Source organism: Mobula hypostoma, chromosome 1, assembly GCF_963921235.1.
Source record: "Mobula hypostoma chromosome 1, sMobHyp1.1, whole genome shotgun sequence".
NCBI lineage: Eukaryota > Metazoa > Chordata > Chondrichthyes > Myliobatiformes > Myliobatidae > Mobula > Mobula hypostoma.
The window spans coordinates 122,369,539-122,396,511 of record NC_086097.1 but is presented as its reverse complement, the minus strand read 5'-3'; the positions used below and the strand labels follow the sequence as shown (position 1 = coordinate 122,396,511).

At 42.2% G+C, this 26,973-nt stretch overlaps 1 protein-coding gene across 3 annotated transcripts in view; it reads left to right on the top strand.

The window, feature by feature from the left end:
- Positions 1-26,973, top strand: part of dok6 (docking protein 6) — a 609,418-nt gene that overhangs the window by 80,382 nt on the left and 502,063 nt on the right. The window contains exon 2 of one of the 3 annotated variants that reach the window (XM_063055183.1): positions 16,851-16,924. The exons of the other annotated variants lie outside the window; for them this stretch is intronic. The gene's annotated coding sequence lies outside the window, so the exon portion shown is untranslated. The remainder of the gene's footprint in view (positions 1-16,850; positions 16,925-26,973) is intronic. 3 annotated transcript variants of the gene reach the window in all.

The following is a 26,973-nucleotide window of genomic DNA, read 5'->3' as shown; positions in this document are numbered from 1 at the left end:
CCCGGACCCTGGCACCAGGGATATGGGATGTCACCATATCTTTGCTTGAGATTCATTTTCTTGCACTCCTTTACAGTAGAACAGAGAAATACAATAGAATCAATGAAAAAGTTCAGATAAGAACTGTCAGACAACCAATGTGCCAAAAGAAGACAAACTGAAAAATTAAAAAAATAAAAGCAAACAGTAGTCACTTTATTAGGTATATCTGTTCACCTGCGTGTTGATACAAATATCTATTCAGCCAATCATATGGCAGCAATACAGTGCATTAAAGCATGCAGACACGGTCAAGAGGTTCAGTTGAGTGTTGCCCTGATCAAACCTCAGAATTGGAAAGAAATATGATCTAAGTGACTTTGGCTGAGGATTGATTGTTGGTGTCAGATGGGATGGTTTGAGCAGCAAAGAAACTACTGATCTCCTGAGATTTTCATGCACAACAGTCTCTAGAATTTACAGAAAATGATCTAAAAAAAATTCAGTGAGCACAATTCTTTCGGCAAAAATGCCTTCTTAATGAGACAAGTCAGTTGAGAATGACCAGACTGGTTCACGCTGACAGGAAGGTGACAGTAACTCAAATATCCATGTGTTACAACAGTGGTGTGAAGAATAGAACCTCTGAATGCACATCATATTGAACTTTGATATGGATGGGCTTCTGCAGCAGAAAACTACAAACATGCACTCAGTGGCTACTTTATTTGGTACAGGAGGTACCGAAAACAGTGGCTGCTGAATGTAAATAATACTGAGACCGTGAGTTGTAGAGTCCTTGAAAATGAGTTTGTAGGTTGTTAAGTCAGTTTGGAGTTGAGGTGAGTGAAGTTATCAATGCTGGTTCAGCAGCCTGATGGTTGAAGGGTGATAACTGTCCCTGAACTTGATGGTGTGGATCTAAAGCTGCTGTTGGGAGAATGATGTTGGATATTTAACTCAATTATTCAGACCAGTGAGTAGAAGATGCTGTCTGATCCAATAATATTCTTTATCTTTGTGGAACAAATAGAACTTTTATTTTGCATGGTTAAAGAACTGGGATAATCCATTCATAACAAAGCAACAGTAAGATGCTTAAAACCCAGTGTGCTGTGTTGTTTAGAAAAGACACAGTTATCCATCACTAGGGCAATCTGAAAGTAGGGAGTAGGTTTTCTCATACTCTAGTTTCCTCAGGAGGCTGCCATTTAGTCTAGTAGTTTGAGATCTTCTTTTGTCATTCTTTGAGAAGCACTGTTTGGCTTACTATTCTGCTGAGTTTGTGCAGTGAGGTTTGCATGTGAATGTGTGCCAGGCCCTCACAGTAGCTCTGAGAGATTGGCATACACTGCTTTTATGGATGTGAAGACAATCAGTTGCAGACTACAAATGCCAGCAGCCCTGTTTAGTGAATTATAATCAATCGCAATGCTGTCTGCATGGAGATGTGAATCAGCTTAACACCCAAGAACTCAGCTTAAAATAAGAAGGCAACATCCATCATCAAGGACCTCCACCAAATGGGCCATGCTCTCTTCTCACTGTTACAATCAGGCAGGAGGTACAGGAAAGGTCCCATACCACCAGGTTCAGGATGAGTTATTACCCTGTGAACATCAGGCTCCTGAAATAGTGTGGATAACTTCACTCACCTCAATTCTGAACTGATTCCACAACCTACAGACACATTTTCAAGGGCTGTACAACTCATACTCTCAGTATTATTTATTCACTTTTTTGTGTTTGCACTGTTTGTCTCCTTTTGCACTTTGGTTGTTTGTCAGCTTTTGTTGTGCATAGCTTTTCATTGACTCTATTGTATTTTCTTGTTCTACTGTAAATGCCTGCAAGAAAATGAATCTCAGGGTAGTTGTCACAAACGCAGAGTCTGCACGCCCCTGCAGGCGGGCTGCTGAATGTGTTGGCAATCACACTTGTGAGTTTGCACGTTCCAGCCAATTAATGTTTCATTGTGGTTGTGTTTAACTCCCTTCCTCTCATGTCAGTCTTGGCCAAAGCACAGTATTGAGTCATGGTCCGAGGACAGCATCATCAACGCTCCCTGCTTACCTTCGCCCTTGTTCCAGGAAAGAAGACCACCATTTAGATTGACGCTGTACAGGAGTGGTATTCATTTAGTATGGAGTAACTGCTTCTGAGCCGCAGTGTCAAAGTTAGCTTTCAGTTTGGGAGTTCTATTTAATGGTCCTGTTGCCCTAGCGTTTATTGTTTTAACTTTTCTTCAGCACAGTTCTTATTAATATTCAGTGAGCTGTTCATCTGCTTCAGTGTCTCTCACTTTGCACTTTGGGCATCTCCACACACCTCTGTCACGAGTAGACCGTAAAATTTACATTTACTTTGAACTTTGAACTTGAAACTTTGAATTGGATTGAACTGTTTGCATTTTGGCAACTGAGGCTCTTCAGATGTTGGAGAAGGTTTTAATAGCCACTATTCTGTAAAGCTACTCTGAATTCCTTCTCCCTCTGCCAGCCCCCCACATTCTTATGGATACCTCACTTTAACTGTGGATAATGCTGGCCTCTGCCCACTCCATGTTGATTGCTTTCTCTTAATGCATTAATTTAGAATAGTTATGATGTCATTTTTTTTACCATAAACTGTTCAAAAAGTCACCCCACATTTATGATCAAAAACATACTCTCCAATCCAATCAGATTCCTTCCGCTTCATCCCTTTACCTCCCCCCTCTATCACCTCCCAGCTTTTCACATCATTCTTCCATCCCCCACCTATCCACCTCCCCCCTCAGCTGGTTTACCTCACCTGCCAGCTTGTACTCCATCCTCTACCCCTACCTTCTTACTTTGGCTTCTTCCTCCTTTTCCACTCCTGATGAAGGGCCTCAGCCTGAAACGTTGGCTGCTTATTCCTATCCATAGTTGCTGCGTGACCCTTCAGCATTTTATGCATGTTGCTCAAGATTTCCAGCATCTCCAGAATCTTTAGTATTTTAAAATCCATACAGCGTTCCTTTGGTGACCTTCACAGTTGATCTATATTCTTTTGTAAACTTAGTCAACCACCTTCACTGTCCACTAATACCATCAGTCTAGTTATCTTCTATGAACTTGCTAATCATGTCACCTCTAATCTCATTCAAATCAATAAATACATGGTGACAAACAACAGAGGACCCAGCACTGATCCCTGTGGCACAGGCCTTCAAATTGAGAAACAACCTCTAATACAGGGGTTCCCAACCTTTTTCATGCTATGGACCAATACCATTAAGCAAGAGGTGTGTGGACTCCATGTTGGGAACCCCTGCTCTAATACCACCCTTTTCTTCCCACCGTCAACCTAATTTTGCATACAAATACACTACTCACGTTAGACCTTTTCAGGCAGATTTCTGCTACCAACGGCTGTCTAGAAACCTTTCTTACGTGGAACATGAAATATTACAGCACAGGGCAGGCTCTTCTGCCACAATGTTGTGCCATCCTTCAACCAACTCTAAGATCAATCTAATTCTTCTTTCCCACATAACCCTCCATTTTTTAAATCATCTGATAGTTTCTTATATGCCTCCTAATACATCTGCCTCTACCATCACTTTGGCAAGGCATTTTATGCGCTCACCACTCTCTGTAAAAAAATTTACCTTTGACATTCCTCCAAACACCTTAAAATTGTGCCCACTTAGTTAAGCCATCACTGCCCTGGGAAAAAGTCTCTGGCTATCCACTTGATCTATGCCTCTTAACATCTTGTACATCTCTGTCAAGTCACCTCTCATCCTCCTTCACTCCAAAGAGAAGAACACTAGCTTGCTTAATTTAGCTTCATAAGACAGGCTCTCTAATCCATGCAGCAACCTGATAAATCTCCTCTGCATCCTTTCTAAAGCTTCTACGTCTTTCCTATAATGGGGTGATCCCAACTGAATACAACATTGCAAGTCTGATCTAAGTAGCATTTTATAGACCTGCAGCGTTACCTCGTGGCTCCTGAACTCAGGCCCCAACTAATGAAGGACATTCTTGAAAACCCTATCAACTTACGTGTCAGGTTTTTTGATTTAAATGATCAGACTTCATCCTAGCTCCATAATTTTGGACAGTGCTCTCAGAACTCCTGACTCTTTAGCACTCAGACTGTATGTCTTGTCCACCTTGACAACCAAATTGCCTATGAAAGGAAGATCATGAACTGATATGGCCAATATTGCCCAGCCCATAGCTGGGCGTGAAGGCAAGGGGACTGGGAGAAGATGTCTGGTGAATCCTCTATATGGCACATTGTATCTGCAAGCATTTCCATTTGCAAACGTCAACCCATTCAGTGCAGGCATTATCTGGAAGTAGTACCCATTATTGAGTGCTCTGTAAACAAAGGCCTTGTGCAAATGTGCGACATTGTTTACAGGCAGAATCAAAAACAAAAATAATTGCTATATTTTTCATTTTAATTTAGACCATAAGATATGGGAGCAGAATTAGGCTATTCATCTACTGAGTCGTCTTTGCCACTTCATCATTGCTGATCCATTATCGCTCTCAACCCTATTCTCCTGCCTTCTCCCTAGAACTTTTGAAACTATAATTAATCAAGAACCTATCAACCTCCACTTTAAATATACCCAATGATTTGGCCTTCACAGCTGTCTGTGGCAAAGAATTCCTCAGATTCACTACCCTCTGGCTCAAGAAATATTTTCTCATCTCTGTTCAAAGTGTAAATCTCTCAAATCTGAGACATGCCCTCTAGTTCTAGACTCACCCACTATAGGGAACACCCCCTCTACATCCACTCTATCTAGATCTTTCAATATTTAATAGGTCTCAATGAGGTTCATCTCATTCTCCTAAACTCCAGTGAATACAGGCCCAGAGCCATCGAAAGCTCCTCAAATGTTAACCCTTTCCTTCTTAGGATCTTTCTCGTGAACCTCCTCTCAGCTCTCTCCAATGCCAGCACATTGTTTCTTCGATAAGGGGCCCAAGCTGCTCACAATACTCCAACTGCTGTTTGACCAATGCCTTATAAAGTAGTATAATGCATTACATCCTTGTTTTTGCATTCTAGTCCTTTCGGAATGAATGCTAACATTGCATTTGCCTTCCTTACCGCTGACTCAATCTGCAAGTTAACCTTTAGGGAATCTTGCATGAGGATTCCCAAGTCCCTCTGAATCTCTGATTTTTGAATTTTCTGACCATTTGTAATAGAGTCCATGATCAAGTACTTCCCTGCATTATATTCTATCTGCCACTTCTTTGTCCTTTCCCCCAATCTATCTAAATCTTTCTGCAGGTAACCTGCTTCCTCAACCTTGACAGCCCCTCCACCTATCTTCGTATCATCTGCAAACTTGGCCACAAAGCCATTAGGAGTTTGTAAATTCTCCCAGTGACCATGTGAGTTTCCTCCAGGTGCTCTGGTTTCCTCCTGCATTCCACAAAAGTAAGGATTGGTAGTTTAATTGGTTGCATGGATGTGATGGAACAGTACAGGCTTGTTTAGCTAGAAGGACCTGTTACCCTGCTGTATCTCTACAAAATGTGGAAAAATTATAATTACTTTCTTCTGCATTAAATTCTTATTGTACCCTATTCTTCAATTCCTCAACCCTTGTCATATTATTACTAGAGAGCTTTTACCACAGTATAAATAGATTAATTATTCTATATCATGCTCCACTCCAAACACTGTTTAACAAATCCAGATTAAAAGATTGTTACGCAAACAACAGGAATTCTGCAGATGCTGGAAATTCAAGCAACATACATCAAAGTTGCTGGTGAACGCAGCAGGCCAGGCAGCATCTATAGGAAGAGGCGCAGTCGATGTTTCAGGCCGAGAAGAAAACTCTTCCTTCAGTTAGTCCTGACGAAGGGTCTCGGCCTGAAACGTCGACTGCGCCTCTTCCTATAGATGCTGCCTGGCCTGCTGCGTTCACCAGCAACTTTGATGTATGTTGCTAAAAGATTGTTAGATTGTTGGACTAATGAATAAGAGTTCTGAGCACTGAGACACGTCAACATAATTTGGACTGTATGTTACATGAAGGAAATTTCTATGCAAAGATTGTCTGAATTTTAAATTAGTCTTAAGTTAAACCCAAATAAGTGTAAAGTGGTTCATTTCGGTAGGTCAAATCTAATGACAGAGTATAATATTAATGGTAAGACTCTTGGCAGTGTGGAGGATCAGCGAGATCTTGGGGCCATGTCCATAGGACACCTAAAGCTACTACACAGGTTGACAATGTTGTTAAGGAGGCGTATAGTGTGATGGCCTTCATCAGCCGTAGGATTGTGTTTAAGAGCTGTTAGGTAATGTTAAAGATATATAAGACCTTAGTTAGACCCCACTTGGAATATTGTGTTCAGTTCTGGTCACATCACTACAGGAAGGATGTGGATACTGTATAGAGAGTGATGAAGAGATTTACAAAGATTTTGCCTGGATTGGAGGGCGTACCTTATGAGAATAGGTTGAATGAACTTGCCTTTTCTCCTTGCAGCAAAGGAGGATGAGAGGTGACCTGATAGAGGTGTATAAGATGATGAGAGGCATTAATCATGTGGATAGCCAGAGGCTCCTTCCCAGGGCTGAAATGGCTAACACGAGGGGGCATAGTTTTAAGGTGCTTGGAAGTAGGTACAAGGGAGATGTCAGAGGTAAGTCTTTCACACACAGAGTGGTGGGTGCATGGAATGTACTGCCTGCGACAGTGATAGAGGCGGATACAATAGGGCTTTTTAAGAGACTTTTAGATAGGTACATGGAGCTTAGAAAAATAGAGGACTATGCAGTAGGGAAATTCTAGGCAGCTTCTAGAGCAGGTTACATAGTCAGCACAACATTATGGGCTGAAGGGCCTGTAACGTGCTGTGGATTTCTATGTTCTATGCTCTTGTCTTGTGTTCTATTTATCTTCTGGAAGGTTTTGAGAAAATGACTTTTATTCTCGTGCTTTGGGCTTAATTTGGCATAACGCCTTGGAAGATAAGAGTTCATTTCACTGTACTGGCTGAAATTTCTTTGTACATTTCTTAAACATTGAGTGAAATGATTGTGAATTCTACTTTGGCGATACCTTGACTTTTTTTAGAACTTCATTGAAATATCATGCATACCACAGTTTGTGTTCAAAAATATCATCAGAAGTGATTAACCCTCTGAAGTCCTGTGTCATTCCAAGTGGCAGCTGGGCAGATTTGTTAACTGATGGCTTGATCTAAAATATCAGATTAATGACCTGGCAATGCATTAAATAATTTAAAAAAAAGCTATCCCTTTGAGATCAAGTGTCATCTCTGGCTTAACAGGAGTAGGATTAATGGTTGGGAATAATCCGATCACAATCATAAATGTAATTTGATATACCAGCACTTTTATATAAATAGAACAGACGTCTTAAAAGCCAACATGAAGAAATGTAACATTGACATCAATAATTGGGAAACCAATGCCAAGGACAGGAAACTCTGGCAAGCCATCATCCGAGAAGGAACAGCTACTTTTGAAGCCAACAGATGTGCAGAATTAGAAGAAAAGAGAAGAAAATGGAAAGAGAGGCAGCAACAACCAAAGCCCGATCTGCCATCTGGAACTACCTGTCCTGAATGCGGAAGAACTTTCAGAGCCAAGATTGGACTCATAAGCCACTTGAGAGCCCATAAGTAGATCAACAGAACGAAGACCATCATCCTCGACCTTGAGGGATAGCCACGACGATAAGTAGAACGTTGCAGCAAAGTCCAGGGCCTTGATGTGGTGCTGACATTTTAACCTACTCTAAGATCAACCTAACCCTTCCCTCTCACATAGCCCTTCATTTTTCTATCATCATTTTCCTTAAGAGTTTCTTAAATGCCTCTAACGTATTGTGTGTGATTTTTCTTTTTCCCATTCTTCAGAAGCTAAGAGGTTGGGCTGATTGCCGTGAGCAGAGAAGCAGCTAACTGTACCACTGTAGCTCTCCAGTGCTGCTGGAGGCGGGAAGGGTAGAAAGAACAAATTTAAACAGTCACCTTCCAGTCTAAATGTACTCGGAAGAAATTAAAATTGAAGGTTCGCATTTTCGATGAAGGTTGGTGATGCATTAATAAGACCTGGAAGAAAATTATTTAACGCCTGCACTTGTGGGAAGGCAGGAGAGTGGGGCGGAGGGGCATGATCAATCAGCCATGATGGAATGGTGGAACAGGCTCAATGGGCCGAATAGTCTAATTCTGCTTCTATGTTTTAACGTTTTATGGTCAAATCTCAGTGCCACCAAAACTTTGCTGAAATCAAACCAGATGAAACTGTCTCCTAGCAAAAACACGGCTTGACCACTGAGATATGATAGGGATCTGGTAGAGCATGAGAGAAGATTTTGTGCTGGAGAAGTTGAGAGTTAAGATGGCCTCCCCAGTGATATCTTTGGGAAGACTTCTGGCTATGCTCTTGAACCTCGGTTGTGTCATATTACCTTCTCCACATATCAATGACGACAGCCTCAGAAAGATGTGAAGATTCCATGGTGGTAGGCTTTTTTTCTGACAGACATATCTGCTGTTAGGGAGTTGTCCACCTGCCCTGAATGGCTTGCCTTCACTATTTTGAAGCCTTCAGCAAGGGAGGCAGCAACATAAAGAAGGTATCTCAACTACATGTTGGAGAAAAGACTCACTCAGTTGTACAATTGACTTAAAAAGATGGTACAGTTCCTTGGTCAGTTTAGTGAAGTCAGCTGTATGTACTAAAGCAAGAAATGTAACAAATTGCTCCCTGTTTTACTGAGGCTGTTTGCAGTGTGCTGGTTTCTTCTCAAATTTGTGTCATTATGGATATGACTGAAATAATGACATCATTAGGGTGCACTTGACATTGAGAAGTGGTCGGGAGCTGCTAATGTGAATTTTGCATGAGAGTACCTGATCCACTCTCACAGTGGCCTCAACTTCACCTCAGAATGATTGCCAGCACAATCTACTTCTGGCTAGGCTGAAGTTTAAATAATGGTTATGCCACTGTGATGGCTGGAGCCCTGCATATGAGAGTCCACTGGGGATGTCAAAGGCACAGTATGTGTGAATCTGCGATGGAGGCCAGAGATGGCCTGTCCTGGTGTTGGAGGACTGTCTGTGTGTGTGCGTGGGAGGGAGGAACGGGGCTTGTTATGCTGTTGTTGTTTTGTTGCTGTTGTTCTTTTGTTGCTGCTTCTGTTGTTCTGTGAACACGGTGAGCATGTGAACATGGCGCTGGAATGTGTAGTGACATTTCTTAGTGTTTCCGGAGCGTCTCAAAACCCACTGAAGGTGATAAAGATGATCCATAACAAGTGCGAGAGATCACAAACAGGAAGAAGAATCTTCTTACTCATCTGTGGGAGGGGTCTGATAAAAAAGAATCAGAAAATGGGTAGAAGAAGAGGAGATGATCAATGCTTGGTGGAAAGTATCCACCTTTGCTATTTCCCTGATAAAGGAGTATCCATTAAAATGTCAGCCAAATCTATACAGCTTTCACCTTTTCTGGAAACATCTTTGTGGCTCATTTCAGTCATCTTTATTTGAATGTGTCAACTGCAACTTTCAAAATCATTCAGCCTTCAGAAAGAATGACTCCTGCTAGATGTCTCACGATGGCATTTTGTAAGATGAAAAAATGGAATATAAATTATTCCAGGCAACAGCTGGATAGTGATGTCTGAGTTGACTTGTAATGATACTACAGGAAGATTGCACTGAAACACCAACCTTGCCCTGTAGTGATAGACATGGAAAAAATTTCCATCAGTGAAGCATCATAAGCAAGATGAAGGAGATTATGTGTTTGACTTGGATGCCATTGTAGCAGGATGAGGGAGATTATGTTTTTGACTTGGATGCCATTGCAGGAGGGTGAGGGAGATGATATTTTTGGTTTGGATGCCATTGTGGGAGGATGAGGGTGATGATGTTTTTGTCTCGAATGCCATTGAAGGAGAATGCTTCCATTGCCACATTTTGTGAAGGACAAGGAGGCTTTGGAAAGGGTGTAAAGAAATTCACCAGGATATTGCCTGGATTGGAGAGTACTCTATAAGAGATCAGACAAACTTGGACTGTTTGTGCTGGGGTGTCAAAAGGTGAGGGACAACCTGAAAATGTGTATACATTCTTTTGAGAGACACAGAAGAGTTAGATAGTCTTTTTCGGGGGTGGAAATGTTGAATGTTAGAGGGCATAAGAGAGGGAAAGTTTAAAGAAGATGTGGGAAATGAGTTTTTTTTAACACACTGGCAAATGCTCGAGATGTGCTGACAAGAGAGGTTATAGAAACAGATACAACAGAAACACTAAAGAGAAAGACACCTAGGCAGACAAGGAATAGAGGGAGATATTGCACATGCAGAAGTATGGAGTTAGTTGTATTGACATCATGATCAATGATCAGTGAAGACATGGGGCCCATTGCTGTGTTGGATTATTCGATGTTAGCCACCTACAACCAGACTCCTTGGTAACAGCTAACTGAAGTGAACTTCAGCTGAAGCATAAACCTGTCACATTTAAAGTGTATCTGGAGTGGGCCACTTGCCCATTTGAGTAAGCTCTACAATTCCAGAATATCATGCCTGGTGTCGACTATCAGCACCTCTTTTTCCACAGCCCATGATTCCTTTCTGTGCCTGGAAATCTATCTGTGACTCAATGTCTATTCAGATATAGATTCATTTATTTATCACATGTTCAGTGAAATGTGTTATTTGTGTTAACAACCAACATAACCCAACAATATGGTGAGGTCAGCCTGCGAGTGCTGCCTCACATTCATTCCAGTTCAAAAATAGCATACCCACGATGCTCAGCAGGACAAGACAGAACACAATAGAGCACAGCACAAGTCCTGTCCTGAAGAAGTGAAGCAAGGTCTGTTCCTGTGGTATGAAGACAAATGCCACACTTCTGCATGGTGCATAAACTAGATGAATCAGAATCAGAATCAGCTTTATTATCGATGGCGTATGTCATGAAACTTGTTTTTTCGGTGCAAAAAACAGAGTATAGGAGATGTGGAATGTCCAAGAACTAGTGGATAGAGATGTGTTGAAATATCCCAGGCAGGATCTGCCTAAAGGGAAGTGGAGATGGTCTTTGAGGTGGAAGACCATTTGACACAACTGGGAAGCATAAGATGTTGCAGAGAAATTGTGGGCAGGATGAGCAAGATAACAGGAATTTCTACATTGTTAGGTCAGGGGATGAGTTATGGAGGTCGCCTGGTCAATGGATTAATGGGGCAGTTAGAGGAGGAGCAAACTAAAACCATGAAATAGAGTCATAGAAAAATACTGCATAGAAACAGGCCCTTCGACCCATCTAGTCCATGCCGATCCATTTAAGCTGCCTAGCCTGATCGACTTACACCTGGACCATAACCCTCCATACGCTTTCCATCCATGTACCCCTAGAAACTTCTCTTAAACATTGAAATCGAGGTCACATACACAACTTGCGCTGGCAGCTCATTCTGCACTCTCACAAACCTCTGAGTGAAGAAGTTTCCCCTCTTGTTCCCCTTAAACTTTTCAACTTTCAGCCTTAACTCTTAACTTATAATTGTAATCCCACCCAACCTCAGTGGCAAAAGTTTGCTTGTATATACCCTAGCGACATTCCTCATAATTTTGTATACCTGTATTAAATCTTCTCTCAATCTTCTACGTTCAAAGGAATAAAATCCTAACTTATTCAATCTTACTGTATTAGTCGGGTCCTCCAGACCCAGCAGCACATGTATTATCACATGTACATCAAAAAATATAGTGAAATATGTCATTTGCTTTAACAAACAAATCACCAATGGATGTGCTGGGGGCAGCTGGCAAGTGTCACCACACCTACCAGTGCCAACATAGCATGCCCATATTGCTCAGCAGAATAACACAGAACAGAAAACACAACATATCAAGCAACATCGGCAAACAAACCCAGATCTTCCCTCCCTACCACCCACCCACCCATGTAAATACACAATCCTCTAATCCCAGGACAAGATATCTTTGGCTTCCAGCTTCCAGTGGACACTGGGCCCTGACTTCCCAAAAGGATTTGCAGGGATTCACAGACCTGGGCCTCTGGCCTTCAGACCTCCAAATTTTGGATTTGCAGTCATCCTTCAGGCTTCAATCTGGATCCCAGTTTGGCACTTAGGCTTCGATCCGGACCAGTGATCAATCTTTGGCTTTCGATCTGGACCTCTGATTATCCTGCAGAATTTGATCAAGACCTTCAAGCTTTGATCAACCTTTGAGCTTTGACCTTTGGTATTGACCCAGGACTTCACAGATGATGATGAATGACTACCCTGGATGAGGGCCCAGACTCTAGGCCTCAAACGCCAGACTCACTGATAACAGACTCCCAAAAACCAGGACTCAAACTGCTCAACCCACGCTATCATCTTTTGAAGATAGAACGGAGGTTGCTCCAATTTCCCACATCCCTGTCCCTAAAACCTAGCCTGACGCCTAACTCCTGTCTCTCAAAGTTCAAAGTAAGTTTATTATCAGAGTGTGTATATGTCACCATTGCCACCCTGAGATTCATTTTCTGCAGGCATTCACCATTGAACAAAGATATACAGTAGAATCTGTGATAAAACTACACACAAAGACTGACAAAGAACCAATATGCAAAAGAGACAAATTCTGCAAATACAAAAACAAGTCATATTTAAAAAACAAAAGTTGATAAAAATACTGTGAGTTATCGAGCCCTTGAATGTGAGTCCATAGGTTGAGCAATCAGTTCAGAGTTTAGAAGAGTGAAGTTATCCATGCTGGTTCAGGAGCCTGATGGTTCAAGGGAAATAACTGTTCATGAACCTGGTTGTGTGGGATTGAAGGCTTCTATACCTTCTTCCTGAGGGTTGCAGTGAGAAGTGAGCTTGGTCTGGTTGGTATGGGTCCTTGAAGATGGGTGCTGCTTTCCTTTGGCAATGCTCCATGCAAACATACTTAATGGTGGGAAGGGCATTGCCTGTGATAGACTGGGCTGTATCCACCACTTTTTGTAGGCCATTCTTAGACTTTGGTGTCTCCATTCGAGGCCATGTTGCAACTAGTCAGGATACTCCCACTGTGCATCTATAGAAGTTTGTCAAAAGTTTAGATGACATGCCAAATCTGCACAAACTTCTAAGAAAGTAGAGGTGCTGCCGTGCCTGCTTTGTAAAGGCATTTATATGCTAAGTCCAGGACAGATCCTCTGAAATCATAACACCAAGGAATTTAATTCAGACTTCTTCCAATAATCGGTTCTTTGGTTTTGTTGACCTTCAGTGAGAGGTTGTTGCTGTGGTACCAGTCTACCAGATTTTCATTCTCCCTCCTATATGCTGATTTGTCACCACCTTTGATTTGGCCTACGGTAGAAAGTAAGAGGTACAAATGTGCTGGGTGCAGGACAGGTTCTCTGAAATGATAATAACACCCAGGAATTTAAGTTGCTGACCCTCTCCACCTCCAAGCCTCCAAAGAAAACTTGCTGACGGACCTCTGGTTTCCTTCTCCTGAAGTCAACAATTAGCTCCTTGGTCTTGTTGACTTTGGGTAAAGGGTTGCTGTTATGGCACCACTCTTCTTTCTATATGCCAATTCCTCATCACTTTTGATTCGGCCAACAACAGTGGTGTCATCAGTAAACTTAAGTATGGCATTGGAGCTGTATTTAGCCTCACAGTCATAAGTATAAAACAAGTAGAACAGGGGCTAATCACACCGCCCTGTGATGCAACTGTGCTGATGGAGATTGTGGAGAAGATGTTACCAATCCAAACTGACTGTGGTCTGCAAGAGAGGAAATCAAGGACTTGGACCTTATTGACTAGTTTTAAGGGGATGATAACATTGAGTGCTGATCTGTAGTCAATGAAGAGCTTCTTGATGTTGTAACTTCTCTGTCCGGATGTTCCAGAAATGTGGAGACAGAGACCATCCCCACGAACCTGAAAAAAAAATCAGAACTTCCTCTGTAAAAGCCCTTCATGACATTAATCTTTATATTGTATCATTATTTTTGTGCAGTAACTGGACTGAAGCAAACGCATCACTCCTAATTTAAATACTAGTGCTTCGTGCACAAAGATTGCACACGCTGAATGATAATTAGCCCAAGATGGGGGATCAATTGCACTGTACCAAGCCAACCCTTTCTGAAAAGAATCTGAAAGCAAATTCCAGGGTTTGTACCTATTAACAATTTTAATCAATTAATCATGCTGAACCAATTAGAATTTGTTGATCTTGCTTGGCACTGACTCATCGTAAGCCTTTAATCTGGACAGTGTCTTGATATCTCCCTTAATAGACAGTGCCTCACAGTTTCTCTCTGTGGATTACCTGAGCTGATTTGATCGATGGTCCTTCATGGTGACTATCATTACACTGGGTCTGTGCTTGACATTATTCTATTTTTAAACCTCAGTCCCACAGAAACTTCTTTTCGCACTTTCAAGAGTTGATTAAGATGATAAGGTTTGCATATGTTGAAAGATAGGGAGAGCGAGCTGGGGCTTTTCTTTTTGGAGCGAGGGAGCATGAGAGGTGACTTGGGAGAGGAGTACAAGAGGTATAGGTTGAGTGGATAGTCAGAGACTTTTCCTCAAGTCGAAAGTGGCTAACAAGAGGGGCCTAATTTTAAAGTGATTGGAAGAAAGTATAGCGGGAAAGTCAGAAGTATTTTTTTTACATAAAGAGTGGTGGGTGCATGGAAACCCTGCCAGGGATGGTGGTGGACACAGATACATTAGGGGTATTTAAGAAACACTTAGATAGGCACATGAATGGTACAAAAATGGAGGAGTATTTAGGAGAGAAGGCATAGATTGATCTTACAGTAGGTTAAAAGATCGGCACAACATTGTGGGCTGATTGGCCTATACTGTGCTATAATGTTCGATGTTCTATGAGACGAGGCCACTATTATTTGGAGTAAATAAGGACATGACAATTTAATGTTTCTATAACATCTTCCAGCTTGAAAGATGTAACAGTATCCCAAATGATACCTTAATGCTGTCTGTTTAAATGTTAGTGAGACTTGACTAAATTTTATGAATGACACTTGGAGAACAGGAACATATTTGGAGCAAGGATTTTGCATTCATTCTCAAATGTCATAAACATAGAACAGTATAGCAGAGGACGATGTGCTGATCATAATGTCAATTTATACTAAATAATCTTCGTGTTTATCATCCATATTCCTCCATGTGTTTATCTGAAAGCCACAAAGTCCACTATACTGTCTGATTGCACTACCACCCTAGTAATCCATTCCAGGTACCTCCCATTCTCTGTATATTCTGTCCCTTAGAATCGATTCCAGCCATTTTTCCCATTACTGAATCCACTTGACCCACAACTACTCAGTTTGTCTCTTCCTTTCTTTTATAAACAATGGTAAAATGTTAGTACATTTTTGGTATCATTGCTGACAACTGTAACTACTTAAAAAATCATGAGAAGAGCCTTCACGAATTCTTTAATATTTCATTACTGTTTCATCTTTAACTATTTACAAACCCCACAATACTTAATATTTTATTATATAGTACAACAAATATTTCACATCTCTTCTTGAAATACTTAACATATTCTCTGTATTTTTTAAAGACCACTGTGACCTCTCTGTATTCATTAAAAATCCTTGTGCACATCCTTGACCTGTGTGTGTACATGCACACATCCACTTTTCAACTTTAAATGTTGGAGGTAAAAGTCAATATAGAATGGGGTCATGCATGATAAGAGGATAGAGCTTTATGCAGAATAACACACACAAGATGCAGGAAGAACTCAGCCATTCAGGCAGCACCTATGGAAAGGAATAAACAATTGAGGTTTTGGCTGAGACCCTTCATCAGGACTGGAACAGAAGGGGAAAGAAGCCAGAATAAGAATTGTGGGGGAGGGGAAGGAGTACAAGTAGAAGATGATAGGTGAAACCATAAAGGGGCGAGGTCATGAGTGGCGGAGGGGGTATAAAGAGAGAAGCTGGGAGGTGATAGGTGGAAAAGGTGTAGGGCTGAAGAAGAAGGAATCTGATAGGAAAGGAGAGTGGACCATGAGAGATGGAGGAGGAACAGTGGTATTAGAGGGAATAAGCCAAGTATATTCTAAGGCTTTTGGAAATGTTTTGGCCAGCAAGTGTCAAAGTTCTGGGTGAGTTCAGCAGCAGGAGGTTACTCTTGCTTATGTGGACATGCATTTTGTGGTGTGACTGGAGGAAATGATAGCAGAGACATGTCTTAGCACGGAAATGGATTCCGGTTCAGCATATGCAGTGCCTTTTCTGGTACCAGAATTCTTGGAGACTCAGAAACATTTAATTTGATCACCTCACTTTTCTATTGTATAAAGCAGACCGTGGTTCCAGAGAAGGTTCATGAAAAGATTACAGGAATTAAAGAGTTAATGTATGAGGAGCGTTTGATGGCTCTGGGCCTGTACTCACTGGAGTTTAGAAGAATGAGGTGGGAATCTCATTGAAACCTATCGAATATTGAAAGGCCTAGAGAGGGTGGATGTGGAGAGGATATTTCCTATAGTGGGATTATCTAGGACCAGAGTGCACAGCCTCAGAACAGAGGGTCATCCATTTAGAAAAGAAATGAGAAGGAATTTCTTGAAGCAGAGGGTGGTGAATCTGTGGAGTTCATTGGCAGAGATGGATGTGGAGGCCAAGTCGTTGGGTATATTTAAACAGAGGTTGATAGGTTCTTGATTAGTCTGTGCATCAAATTTTATGAGAAGAATGCAGGAGAGTGGGGTTGAGAGGGATAATAAATCAGCCATGCTGGAATGGCAGAGCGGACTCAATGGCCTAATTCTCCTCCTATGTCTTATGGTCTTATAGAATAAACAGAAGCAACTGAAGTGTCTGAAAGGAGTGTGAGAAGATGGCTGAATATCAGAACAAAATAATCGCTGGTAGATTTCACAAACTATTTTGATGTAATGTTGTGAGCTATTTTCACACATCTTTTAGTCTTTTTATAAAGCCATGATAATGCAGCTGAAGCAAAAAAAAACTGCAATGGTGAACACCTGAAATAACAGGGAGATTGGCTTCTTGATTTGCTCAATGTAATTTGCTGTAATCCTGTACCATTTGTTGTATAAAATTTGGCTATAAACACTCGATGTTTCAGGCCACAACACTTCATTCCGAAGAAGGGTCTTGGCCCAAAACGTTGACTGTTTATTTCCTACCATAGATGCTTCCCCTCCCCACTGGCTGAATTCCTTCAGCGTTAAGTGTGTGTTACTCAAAAATTTGGACATTGTTCATTATGAAGGAATTCTTTCATGGGATCTCGGCATGACTGTTGAGTAATGCAGTTATTACCCATCCCTAATTATCCTTTGAAATAGCCTGGCAAGCCTCCTGGTTCAGAGAGTGGCTGATGACCAGGAATATTTCCTGTGAATGTACAGTTGTGCACAAGCCAAAGCAGATAAAGGTGGAAGGTTTCCTCTGGGGAGAGAGGACTTCAATCAGCTACATGGATCAGTATGACAGTCTGACAGCTCCATGCTCATCAAAGTTGATGCCATTTCTAATCTCCCCGCATCCCCTTCCAATCTAATTAACTAATTGAATTCCAAAGCAGCTGTGGTGGGAATTGATCTTGGGTCTCTGAGTCATTAGTTTAGGTCTCTGGATTACCAGTCCGATTGCAACCATTTTATTATCCCTTGCCCACATTAAAACATTTTAAAGAATTTATCCTTGTCTGCATTTCAGTCCTGGGCCAAAACTCTGTCAGATTTCGCTTTTCAAACTGCAAACGTTGTAAATGGTGATGCCACCTGGGGAAAAATTCCAAGTTATTCGAAACACAAAGTAAATTTATTAATTAAGTATGTACAGTATGTCACCATATACTGCCCTGAGACCCATTTTCTTGTGGGCATGTGTCATAGATGCAAAGAAGCACAATAGAATCAATTGAAAGCTGCACACAAAGACAGGCAAACAACCAACGTGCAAAAGAAGACAGTTAATTAAATTGGAAAGGGATGCGGAGAGATTAGAAATGGCATCAACTTTGATGAGCACGATGCTGTCAAACTGTCATAAAAATCCATGTACAACAAATAAATAAATAATAAATATTGAGAAAATGTTTTGAAGATTCCATGAAAGTCCTTGGTCTTTGCGACTCAGCGTGTTAAAAGAATACTGACCTATTTTCAAATGGACCACTTCGGAAAAGGGTGGTATGCAATCCACCATAAAAGTAATGATGGGGTTTTGCTAATTGATTAAAGGATCCAGTTAGCATGCGGAATTACGTGTCTTTGTGGTGAAGACATTAATGTTTAAACACTTAATGAAATGAGCTATAGATCATATCAGCTGAAGTGTCTTAGTAGCACAAACCCAAGCACACAGGGTGCCCTTGGTTTATTGGGGTTGGACGGCTTTCTCATGACTTGCTCTGTTAAATTCCACTCAAAATCCCTCAGAACACGCGAGGTTCAAAGTACGTACACTCATTGGCCACTTTATTAGGTACACGTGCTCTTTAATGAGAATATCTCATCAGCCAATCATGTGGCAGCAACTCAATGCATAAAAGAAGTTCAGTTGTTCAGACAAAACTACAGAATGGGGAAGAACTGTGATCTATGTGACTTTGATTGTGGAATGATTGTTGGTGCCAGACAGAGTGTTTTGATTTTCTCAGAAACTGCTGATTTCTTGGGATTTTGACACACTGTCTCTTGAGTTTACAGAGAATGCTGTGAAAAACAAAAAAAAAAATCAGCCAGTGGGTGGCAGTTCTGCAAACATGTTGAGATGTCGTTCATTGGTGAGGCAGCACCAGGTTTAAAAAGTGCTTGGGACCTTTTGAAAGTTTTTGGCAGTCATTGTGTTATCTTAGGCAGGGGCTAATAAAAAGGAACGAGATGTAAGTGGAGTGGCCATTGTTGGAGTGGATAGTGTTAGAGTTGCCAGGCTTTGGCTCAACAGGCTTGGTTGAGAACAGGCGCAGGATAGAACTTTTGAGAAGTTAGATGTATAACATGTACAGGTTGGATGGTAGTTAAGGCAATGGAATGCTCCTTCTGTGAGAAGTGGGATTTCAGAGTACCTAACAGTCTCCCTGATGACTGCATCTGGAAGAAGTATGCCGAACGTTAGCTTCTGACTAACAAGGTCAAGGAGTGGAGCTGGAAGTATTCAGGGCAATCTGGGAGATTGAAAACCTCATAGATGAGACTTTTACTGAGATGGCCACACTCAGAGTGCAGGCTTCAAGTCGTAACTTGGTGACCACCAGGAGAAGTAAGGGGAGTAAGCAGTCAGTGCAGGGCTCCCCTCTGGCCATTCCCCTCAGTAACAAGTATACACATGTGGATACTACTGGGGTCGGAGTGTGATGACCTATCAAGGCACAGCAGCAGCAGCCCGGCTAGTGGCACTGCGGCCAGCTCCGAGGATCAGCAGGGAAAAGTAAAGTCAGGCAGAGAAATGATGATTGGAGACTTGATAATTAGGGGAAAAGACAGTAGATTCTGTGTCCATAAAAGTGATGCCTGGATGGTATGTTGCCTCCCAGGTACTCGGATCCAGGATGTCTCAGAATGGCTGCTGAAGATTCTCAAGGGGAAGGGTGAGCAGCCAGAGGTCACGGTACTCACTGCGCCAATGACGTTGGTAGAAAGGGGGAAGAGGTCCTGTGCATTGAGCATAAGGAGCTCGGGAAGAGGCTGAAGAATAGGACCTCCAAGGTAGTAACCTCTGGATTACTCCCAGTGCTGGTCAGGAGTAGGATTATAGTACAGATGAATGTGTAGCTGAGGAACTGGTGCAGGGGGCAAGGTTTCTCTTGAGAACAGAGGATTACTTTAGCCAGAGGTTGGTGATTCTGTGGAACTCATTACAACAGACAGCTCTGGAAGCCAAGTCATTGAGTTTACTTAAAGTGGAGGTTGATAGGTTCTCGATTAGTCAGGGCTTCAAAGGTTACGGGGAGAAGGTGGGAGAATGTGGTTGAGAGGGATAAAATAATCCACTATGATGGAATGGCAGAGCAGACTCAATGGATTGAATGGCCTAGTTCTGCTCCTAAATCTTATGGTATTATGGTTTCAATGGGAGAGGTACAGAAGAATAGCCAGACTGGTTTAAGCTGACAGGAAGGTGACAGTAATTCAAATAACCACGCATTATGACAGTACCTTGCAGAGAGCATCTCTGGATGTTCAATACGTTGAACCTTGAAGCGGATGGGCTCCAGCAGCAGAAGACCACAAACATATTTATGTCACCATATACTACCCGGAGACGCAGTCCCTTGTAGGCATTTACAGGAAAATAAATAAATATAAAAGCATTTACAAAAAGCTACGCATAGCAAAGATTGACAAAATGGGCAAAAAAGACAAATCGTGAAAATAGTAAATGAAAAAGAGTCAATAAATAATGCCCCAAAGTCCTCCAAACTATCTGATTCCATGATTAACCCTGGTAACTCATTCCAGGTACCTCTCATTCTCTGTATATTCTGTCTCTAAGAATCGATTCCAGTCATTTTTCCATTTGACCTGCAACTACTCAGTTTGCCTCTTCCTTTCTTTTATAAATAATGGTGCGAATCATAAATAAAAAATATATATCAATAAATAATACAGGAAACATGAGTTGCAGAGTCCTTGAAAGTAAGTCAGTTCGGCATGAGATGAGTGAAGTTATTGAGATGGCTTGTTTGTTCCTTGAGGATTCAAATTATCTGCTCAGTCAGCACGGCGTTGCACATTGTCCATCTGAGACCAAGTTAGATGTCAGAATTGAGGTCATCAGAGGGTAGCTCTGGTCACTACTGTCGCCATTCGTTGCTTTAATGTGGAGTTTTAGATATCGATGGGCACAGATGGCTGCACAATTGTGCATTGAGACATCTGCCAGGATACTCAGCATTAAGCAACATGAATCCACTGTGCATGGTCAGGACCATCTGGACGTTCAGGAAGTTGAATTCTTTCCAGACATGATCCATATGGCTTCTGTAAAGCACTGCGGATGCAGACAGGCCATGACACCTTGTACCATGGGGATGCCCACAACCCTGGTGAATCTATGCCTTCATTCTGTTGCGGTTTGGCAGAGGAGAATGAGATGTGCACTCAGTGGCCACTTTATTAGGTACACCTGTACATCTACCCACTAATACAAACATCTAATCAGCCAATCACCTGACAGCAACTCCCTGAATAAAAGCATGCAGATGTGGTCAAGAGGTTCAGTTGTTGTTCAGACCAAAAATCAGATTAGGGAAAGAAATGTGATCTAAATGACTTTGACCGTGGAATGATTGTTGGTGCCAGATGGGGTTCAATGTTCAAATTCAAATTTATTATCGAAGTATGTATACCACACACAACCTTCTGTATCCGAAACAAGTTTAATATCTTTGGCGTATGTCGTGAAAATTGTTGTTTTGCGGTACATTGCTATACATAATAAAAATACTAAATTACAGTAAGAAGTACACATAAAATAATAAATTAAATAAGTAATGCAAACAGAGAGGAAAAAATATTGAGGTAGTGTTCATGGGTTCATTGTCCATTCAGAAATCTGATGGCGGAGGGGAAGAAATGTTGAGTGTGTGCGTTCAGGCTCCTGTACCTCCTCCTTGATGGCAGCAATGGGAAGAGGGCATGTTCTGGATTATTGGGGTCTTGAATGATGAATGCTGCCTTACTGAGGCATCACATTTTGAAGGTGTCCTGGATGCTGGGGAGGCTACTTCCCATGATGGAGCTGACTGAGCTTACAGCTTTCTGCAGCTTTTCCCGATCCTATGCAGTGGCCCCTCCATGCCAGATGGTGATGCGACCAATTAGAATCCTCTCCTCAGTATATCTGCAGAAAATTGTGAGTGTCTGGGACATGCCCATCAAACAAAGAAACACAATAGAATCCACAATAAACCACACACAACAAAGCCTGGCAAGCATCTAATGTACAAAAGGGAACAAATTGTTCAAGTAGTTTAAAAGAAAGGTAAACAAGTAATACATAGAACATGATCTACACAATCCCTGAAAGTGAGTCCACAGCTATAGAGTCAGTGGGTCAGTTCAGTGCTGAGGCAAGGGAAGGTGGTCCAGAAGCCCAATGGCCACAGGGCAACAACTGCTTCCAGAAGTGCCAGGGTGGACTCTTGCACCTCTCCACCTGGTGATAGCTGTGAGCAGAGAGGGAGACAAGTCAAATGCAGGAAGATGCCATTGAACTCTGGTTCCTTCCCCACTCTCGGGCCTCAACACGGCGTTCGGCTCCAGTGATGGCCACCCCGGATGTACCTTCATTCTCGAGAATCGTTCAGTAGATTGTAAAATCACTCGTTTGTTGACAATTCAAAGCTACAACAGTTTCACTAAAGGTAAATTACAGGCTGTGGATTGCAGAGATTGTAGTCAAAAAGAAGTATGACTAGTAGAGTATTTACTAGTTTTGAGGGTTGCCCACAAATGTTGCCGTATGTGGCCAATACTATCTTGGTGGCTGGCGCGGTTTGAGTGTCTCAGAAACTGCTGATCTCTGAGGAGTTTCACACACAACAGTCTCTACAGTTTACAGAAAATGATGTGAGAAACAAAACACGTCCAGTGACCGTTAGTTCTGTGGGTGAAAAAGCCTTTTTAATTAATACAGGATGCACCTAATAAAGTGGCCACTGAGTGTATACAAGTGTTTTGGAATATTGAATGTGTCTGACCTTTACAGTTTACAGCTTACAGCAAGCCTGGGTGCTACACAGTAGTCCGATCACTCAGGTGCAGTATGATGTTCTCCTAAGTGTTATCTATTGATGGGTCCTAGGTGGCTATAGAGGCTGATCCAGGATCCACATGGTCTGTTACGGTGAATTCCTTAATGGAGCATGCCTGTGCATGACTTTGTTTAACATATGGAGGCTGATGCACACTCCTTGGCAGATTGGAGTCAGGGTCCAGTGGCACAGAATGCAAGATGATTGTGTACCCTTCCCTGCTGCAGCCTTCCTCCGCCTGCACTGCCAGTGTGATTGTGTCACCATTTTCTGCCATCTCTCCCACTGAGATCAGAATCACAATCAGGTTTGTTATCTCCAGCATATGTCGTGAGATTTGTTAACTTAGCAGCAGCAGTTCAATGCAATACATTATATAGAAGAAAAATCTATCAAGCAATCAATTCCAGTATACATATATCAAATAGATTAAAAATCGTGCAAAAAATATAAATAGTAAATGTTAAAAAATTGAGGTAGTGTTCAAGTGTTCAAAGTCCATTTAGCCATCAGATGGCAGAGATGAAACTGTTCCTGAATTGCTGTGTGTGTACCTTCAGGCCTCTGTACCTCCTACCTGATGGTAACAGTGAGAAAAGGCCATGCCCTGGGTGCTGGAGGTCTTTAATAGAGGACATTGCTTTTCTGAGACACCGCACCTTGAAGATGTCCTGGGTACCTTGTAGGCTAGTACCCAAGATAGAGCCAACTAAATTTACAACCCTCTGCAGCTTCTTTCAGTCCTGTGCAGTAGCCTCTCCATTTCAGACAATTGATGCAGGCTGTCAGAATGCTTTCCATGGTACATTTATAGAAGTTTTTGAGTGTATTTGTTGACATAGCAAATCTCTTCAGACTCCTAATGAAGTATAGTTGCTGTCTTGCCTTCTTTATAACTGCATCAATATGTTGGGACCAGGTTAGATCCTCAGAGATCTTGACACCCAGGAACTTGAAACTACTCACCCTTTCCCCTTCTGATCCCTCTATGAGGATTGGTATGTGTCCCTTCCTCTTACCCTTCCTGAAGTCCACAATCAACTCTTTCATCTTACTGATGTTGAGTGCCAGGTTGTTGCTGCAACACCACTCTATTAGTTGGCATATCTCACTCCTGTACGCCCTCTCATCACCATCTGAGATTCTACCAGCAATGGTTGTATCATCAGCAAATTTATAGATGGTATTTGAGCTATGCCTAGCACCACAGTCATGGGTATAGAGAGAGTAGAGCAGTGGGCTAAGCAAACACCCCAAGGTGCACCAGTGTTGAACATCAGCGAGGAAGAGATGTTATCACCAATCTGCACAGATTGTGGTCTTCCGGTTAGGAAGTTAAGGATCCAATTGCAGAGGGAGGTGCAGAGGCCCAGATTCCTCAATCAGGATTGTGAGAATGATGGTATTAAATGCTGAGCTATAGTCAATGAACAGCATCCTGACATAGGTGCTTGTGTTGCCCAGGTGATCTAAAGCTGTGTGAAGAGCCATTGAGATTGCGTCTGCTGTTGACCTATTGTGGCGACAGGCAAATTGCAGTGGGTCCAGGTCCTTGCTGAGTCAGGAGTTCAGTCTAGTCATGACCAACTCTCAAAGCATTTCATCACAGTTTCTGTGAGTGCTACCGGGCGATAGTCATTAAGGCATCTTGGTTGGATTGTTCTTTGCTTTCTGTTCTGGGACCTCTACTTTTCGTGATTTTTATTAACGACCTGGATGTGGGGGTAGAAGGGTGGGTTGGCAAGTTTGCAGACGACACAAAGGTTGGTGGTGTTGTAGACAGTGTAGAGGATTGTCGAAGATTGCAGAGAGACATTGATAGGATGCAGAAGTGGGCTGAGAAGTGGCAGATGGAGTTCAACCCGGAGAAATGTGAGGTGGTACACTTTGGAAGGATAAACTCCAAGGCAGAGTACAAAGTAAATGGCAGGATACTTGGTAGTGTGGAGGAGCAGAGGGATCTGGGGGTACATGTCCACAGATCCCTGAAATTTGCCTCACAGGTGGACAGGGTAGTTAAGAAAACATATGGGGTGTTAGCTTTCATAAATAGAGGGATGCAGTTTAAGAGTCACGATGTAATGATGCAGTTCTATAAAACTCTGGTTAGGCCACACTTGGAGTACTCTGTCCAGTTCTGGTGGCCTCACTATAGGAAGGATGTGGAAGCATTGGAAAGGGTACAAAGGAGATTTACCAGAATGCTGCCTGGTTTTGAGAGTATGGATTATGATCAGAGATTAAGGGAGCTGGGTCTTTACTCTTTGGAGAGAAGGAGGATGAGACGAGAAATGATAGAGGTGTACAAGATAATAAGAGGAATAGATAGAGTGGATAGCCAGTGCCTCTTCCCCAGGGCACCACTGCTCAATACAAGAGGACATGGCTTTAAGGTAAGGGGTGAGAAGTTCAAGGGGGATATTAGAGGAAGGTTTTTTACTCAGAGAGTGGTTGGTGCGTGGAATGCACAGCCTGAGTCAGTGGTGGAGGCAGATACACTAGTGAAGTTTAAGAGACTACTAGACAGGTATATGGAGGAATTTAAGGTGGGGGATTATATAGGAGGCAGGGTTTGAGGGTTGGCACAACATTGTGGGCCGAAGGGCCTGTACTGTGCTGTACTATTCGATGTTCTATGTTCTATGAACCTCCCCCTTGACCTTACACCAGGGGTGACCCAGCCAAGACTAAGTGCCAGATGGCTAAATTCCAGATGATGTCACTCTTGGGATCTCAGGAGCCTCTCCGCCATGACAAGATGATGATCCTCAGAGAAGATATGCTATATGTAGCTTCACCCTTGCACAGGAAGACTTTTTGCCGTTTTGGCCTTTGCTATGGCATTGGCTGTAGAAGTAGGGATACCATTTTGCATTTGTCAAAGAAGTTGGAGAGACTGCATTTGGAATATTGTACTAGTTTCGGTCACCCTGCTATTGGAAAGAAGCCATTAAACTGGGAAGGATTCCAAGGAGATTTACAAGGATGTTGTCAGGACTTGAGGGACTGAGTTTGTGCAAGCTGGGACTTTATTCATTGCAGCATAGGAGAAAGAGGGGTGATCTTCTATCAGACCTAGATCCACTGCAATTTGTCTTAACACCATTGGGACTGCAATTAACTGCTGCCTCAAAAGAACAAATTTCACGAGATATGCCAGTAACATTAAACCTGGATCTGATTTTGACGTTGGTCAGGCTGCTGTTCATTGATTACAGCTCAGCATTCAATGCCATCCTCCTCTCAGTATTAATCAACAAGTTTCAAAACTTGGGCCTCAGTACCTGCCTCCGCAACTGGATTCTTGACTTCATCAGGAAACCATAGTCAGTAGGGATTGGAGATAACATCTTCCTCTTGCTGACAATCAACACAGGTAAATCTCAAGGATGAGTACTTAGTCCACTGGTCTACTCTCTGTACACCCATGGCTGTGTACCTAGACACAGTTCAAACACCATCTACCTGTAAGTTCTCCGGTGATGCAACAGCTATTGGCAGAATGTCCGACGGAGATGAGGGGCCCCACAGAAGTGAGATACATCAGTTAGTTGAGTGGTTTCTAGATTGTTGGTTTAAATGATTAACTGCAAACCTGCAATTAATAATTCATTAAGGCTCTATAGAAAAGGTTTTGGGGGTGCGTAGGGGGCATTTCACCTACTCAACTTCTAAAGGAAGGTTAGTTGTAGCTGTGTCCATTGGCAGTAGTGCTCAGCATTTCAGACTAGCATTCTAGTCTGTTTTGCGAGTTTTTCACTTGCCAGTCTTACATGTTGGGACACATGTCCAAAGAGCGATGCTAACATGATCGAGTTTAAAAAATAGATGCCACATCACAATCAAATTAGCCCAGCAGCTTCTAACGATTGGCAAAAGTTTTATGTGCAGAATTTTCCCATCATTCAACACTCAACAATCAATGTTTTAGGAGGTACAGGAGCATGAAGACACACTCAATGTTTTAGGAGCACCCTCTTCCCCTCTGTCATCAGATTTCTGAACAGACAATGATAGTCCTGACGAAGGGTCTCGGCCTGAAACGTCGACTGCACCTCTTCCTACAGATGCTGCTTGGCCTGCTGCGTTCACCAGCAACTTTGATGTATGTTGCTTGAATTTCCAGCATCTGCAGAATTCCTGTTGTTTGCGTTTAAATGATCCAATGAATCCTATTTTGCTTTCTTT